We start from the raw sequence: 4,916 nt of genomic DNA, 5'->3' as shown, positions 1-4,916 counted from the left end.
GAAGGTAATGTCTTCAGCTAGATACGAATATGATCTTTTGACGTAAAGTTGAGAAAATCCGTTGCAGTGAAAGCTGAGAAAAATTGGGACAAACACAAAATAAAATAAAATAAAAATATCATGATAAAATTAATTTATCGCATCGGAGCTAAAAAATATTAAACATGCTGAAATATTATTTTTAATTTTTGAGTTCAGCACATATATTATAATATAAATGTAAACTAACATGCTTTTACATTATCTAACATGTCTTGATTTTTTAGGCAATCACGTAACATTTTTCTTGTATTTGAAATTTTAGCATAAGAATCCAAAATTGCCTATAAAAATTATCGAATTCATACATAAATATTTAACCTTTAAACNAATTGGGACAAACACAAAATAAAATAAAAATATCATGATAAAATTAATTTATCGCATCGAAATAAAAAATATTAAGCATGCTGAAATATTATTTTTAATTTTTGAGTTCAGCTCATATATTATAATATTAATGTAAACTAACATGCTTTTACATTATCTAACATGTCTCGATTCTTTAGGCAATCACGTAACATTTTTCTTGTATTTGAAATTTTAGCATAAGAATCGAAAATTACCTATAAAAATTATCGAATACATACATAAATATTTAATCTTTAAACCAATAGTTCATATTTTTAACTGTTTACTTACACAACCAAAAAAGAAGCTACAAACAGCGTATAAATTCATTGTCTTTATCTAAAAGGTAAAAATATTCTATTAAAATGTAAAATGTAATCTCTTGTCAATATGAATAGATATAACTAATTGTATATTTTTCTTTATGTATATTAAATATACCCCAAAAAAATTGAAAGATAATTAAAAAATTTTAGAGTTTTTTTATTCCTATAAAAATGAAAGAATAATAATTTGATATATTATATTAAAAATTTGTTTAAATTGTAAAATTATCAATAAATTGAATAATTATGGATAAATACAAAAGGTTAACAATTTCTTTAAAAATGTATTATGATATTTTCATTGAAAATTAAATTTGATGCTTCAAAAATTGAACTTTATAGTAATTCACATTAAAAAAACAGTCGTTTAATTTAAACATGAAATCATAATGATAAAAGTAAAACAAAAAAAATGTTTTAATAAAATTAGATTATTAAACAATTTTAGAAAAAGTATTTTAAAAATTAAAAATAAACTAAAATTGTTGAAAACAAAATAATTTAACAAATTACCTTATAGAATTGTTACTGAACAATTACTTAAGAACTAATATATGAAAAATTTAAAAGCCTCATAAAATGAATTTATTAAAACTTTTAAATATTAAGTAGTCGAATTTTTATATAATTGTTCATTTGGCCATTGAAGTAACCAAAAGTATTTTCTAATAATAACATCATCATGTGAACAGTATATACAATTTATTCGGTTAAAATTAATATATTTTTATTAATTACGTAAATATACCTCTTTTTATGACTATTTTATCACATAAATGCAAAAAAAATATTAGTTAGCTATAGTGTGTATCTCCCTACATAGCTTTTTCAAAATTAAATTTCAATTGTTACTCTTATCATCTAAATTAATATTTTAATATTTATCTTAAATGATAAAAGACTTTAAATATATATTTAGAATTTTATACATCGTTTATTTTATTTTTTCATATAAATCAATAACATTGATAATTGTAAATATTGTTCGCAAAGAATATTCTATATCATCAGTCCATCTAAAATAAGGATTATTGTAAAATAATGATAGATGAAATACTTAAAAACATATTCTTTTTTTACTATGTTAATAATAAAAAGAATAATAACAATGCAATCAATTAATAAAGAAATAATAAATTGAAAAAAATTACAAATCTAATAATCATTTTAAACAAAAACAGAAATCGATAGAAAATTATTCCAGCAGCACATTTAAAATTTATAATCTTAAATTTTAAATAAAAATTAATTAATTTGTTGATAATAATGTAATATAATATTTCTTAAATTTTTTTAATTATTAATTTACAGCTATTCTAGAACATTAGAAAAACATGTAATTAATTTACATAATGTCAATCATTGTAAAGAGAATATAAGAGTTTCTTAAATCATTATAAAAATAAAAAATTTGGTTCAATTAGCTAGATCAACAAAAATTGAGGTGGAAAAAACTAATTTTAAAGAATTTAATTTTTAGCTCCCATCATTACAGCAATACGTAGGTATAAAAATTGGCATTTATTTAGTTCGTCATTCTATATTGTAGAACAATGAACTCTGTCATAATTTTTAACCTGATAACAAAACGTTAATAAATACTTTTATTGTTAGGTTTAAACTATGAAAAATTTACACTGTAAATCATTGAAACAAAATTGTGTATTATATTAAAACAAGTGTATATTAAATGATTTTATTCAAACAAAAAAACATGTTCATTTCGACACATCTGACACCCTATAAATTATTAAAATATATTTACGTAGTTTTTAAAAATCATTATATTATTAAGATATTTTTTGCGCAATAGAAATTCTGCGTTTAACGTCACATTTATTTTCGCACTGTATTGCAGATATATGTTATTATTTATTTTAAATCTAAGTATTTTGTTATAAACAAATTTAATTCAAGAACACAATACGCAGTACTATAAAAAATAATCTTATAGTCTAATTTTTATTTGTATTTAATTTTCAATATTATTTGTACTAAAAGGGATGATGTGGCTGAATCGGTAACACAGCAGTGCTGTCTAAATACAAACTGTCTCGAGATCGAGACAAGGTCATGGATAGCTCTGTTAAAGAGCGAGGTAATTGGAGTAACCATCCCTCTTTCCGGCGGCAACCATATATCTGCAGTATCCATGTTTAATAAACTTCTTCTTTTGGGAAGACCGCAAAGGCTCTCAACGGGTTGTAAAAACGAAAAAAATAACATTAAAAGCACTAATTATATTAATTATAAATTATATTAGAATTATACTATCTATGTGCAATGTATATTGCACATTATCAATGAAGAGCAAAATTATGATCGATGAAATAGATTTCTTTTCTGATAATACCTTGAATTTCTCTTTTCCCATTTAAGGAACTAACATTTTTAATTTAAAATGTTAGCTCTTTAACTTTTGGATAAAAATTTTAAATCGAATAATGCCAATTCTTCAGCTAATGGCTTAAAAAATATTTTAAAATGTTATTCAAGTACGATATAAATTTAATTTTGAACTAAAAACTCATTTTTTCATTTTTTGGGCATCCTAAATTAATTTATTAGTTTTTGAAAATAATATCAAGAGAATTGGAAAATGTCGACTATTTTTGTTTTTGATGTATAACGTTTTGACGTTGAAAATAATTTTTAAAAAATTATTTGATATAATTAGTTTTATAAATTATTGATAAAAAAAAATTGCTTTGTTTAAAGTTGAAAAGTGACTACAAATAAATTATAATATCAGATTAGTAATGTGATTTTAAAAATTGGGAAGCCAACTGACTGGTAATTAAATTTAACAACTGCTGAAATTAAACAAACTTTATTTGTTATGGTATCTTCTTGTGTGACACGAATAGGACTATACCAAACTAAATGAACTGGCTATGATTTGAGATGTCGCCGGTTTTGCTGATTAAGGCCTGGTTCTTTCCTACTATTACATTGAATATACCTCGTTCTAAGATATCTCATGTTATTGTTAATAAATATAACAGTTTAACATTGGCTGATCCACAATTCGATTCTTCTGCACTAATCGACTTGTTTTTAGCTGCTGATGCATTCTGCTCCATATTCGGTTGTATATTAATAGGTTCTGAACCTACGTCTGAACAGCATCCACCTCATTCATGCCAAGTGCCATGGGTCACTAGAAACTATAGTGTAAAGTTTTTGGACTAACGAGGAACCAGACGCCGCTCCAGAAGTACTTCATGGATGAAGGCATATATGAGAGCCTGTTCTTAAATGGTTGTACTCGATCCACCTCAGGTCGTCTGTCTGTTCCATGACCATTTAAAAATGTGGCTGTTGGAAACACATTTACGGACTACGAGTGTTTGCGTTTTAACGCTTTTAACATTTAAAAAGGAAATTGAAGTCTGATAACCGGATGAGAGAATTTTATGTTATATATTTTAATTTTATGGAAAAGTACATTTCACTTGGTCATATGAATATAGAGTCATAACTTGGTGATTACTTTAAACCACATCATGCGGTATATCGTCCATCAGATGTGAACCCAAAATTCCACGTTGTGTTTGGCGTATCGGCAAAGGTGTATAATGGTTATCTCTCAATATTTGATTGTTTTTCAGCGTTAAAATATTACTGTTGTTTCGTCTCTACCGATATGTATACAGCAGATCGAAATTAATTCTGAACATAATTTAAATTTGACACAGTTACGTATGATATCATCTGTTTTCCATATCTCGCCATATATGTGTATTAAAATACATAACTTGTCTCACTAAGTAAATATCATGGGCATGTGAGCTTACCGGAGAGAACGCGACCGGCCCCTCGAACCCAAGGACCGGCAAGCGCTTAGGCGGATGACCATGCTCCGGTCGCGGATTCGCCTATTGGAGGAAATGACGAGAGGCAAGTGGACAGATGGGTAGACCAGACTCACAGTGAGATGACTTATAGTCGAACCAAGTTTTGTCCGGCCACGGGTGCTTTAAAGAATACTTGTACCGTATTCGCAAAGCAACCGCGCTGACGTGCGACCACTGTTCGGATCACCTGAGAGAAGTTTACAGAGCTCTATATACCCTGTTCTGACGTGAGGAGCGGGACTCTTTGGAGTCCTGACAAGGATCTACGTTCCGAGTCGGGTCCATGATAGACCTGATGTTGGTAAGTTGGGAAGCGTGGAAACTCATTCAGGCATTTGCTGAA

General features: G+C 26.9%; 1 long non-coding RNA gene across 1 annotated transcript; it reads right to left on the bottom strand.

Annotated features, from left to right (window-relative positions):
• Nucleotides 1–431: 431 nt before the first annotated feature.
• Nucleotides 432–1,369, bottom strand: LOC126909066 (uncharacterized). The gene is made up of 3 exons (XR_007704915.1): nucleotides 1,230–1,369; nucleotides 682–729; nucleotides 432–605 (listed from the first exon to the last, which is right to left on the bottom strand). It is a non-coding gene; the product is annotated as an uncharacterized LOC126909066 (long non-coding RNA).
• Nucleotides 1,370–4,916: the final 3,547 nt, after the last annotated feature.

This window comes from Daktulosphaira vitifoliae, unplaced genomic scaffold (assembly GCF_025091365.1).
Source record: "Daktulosphaira vitifoliae isolate Bord-2020 unplaced genomic scaffold, ASM2509136v1 Scaffold_102, whole genome shotgun sequence".
NCBI classification, from domain to species: Eukaryota; Metazoa; Arthropoda; class Insecta; order Hemiptera; family Phylloxeridae; genus Daktulosphaira; species Daktulosphaira vitifoliae.
The sequence above is the reverse complement of the archived record's forward strand: the minus strand, read 5'-3'. Positions and strand labels throughout refer to the sequence as shown.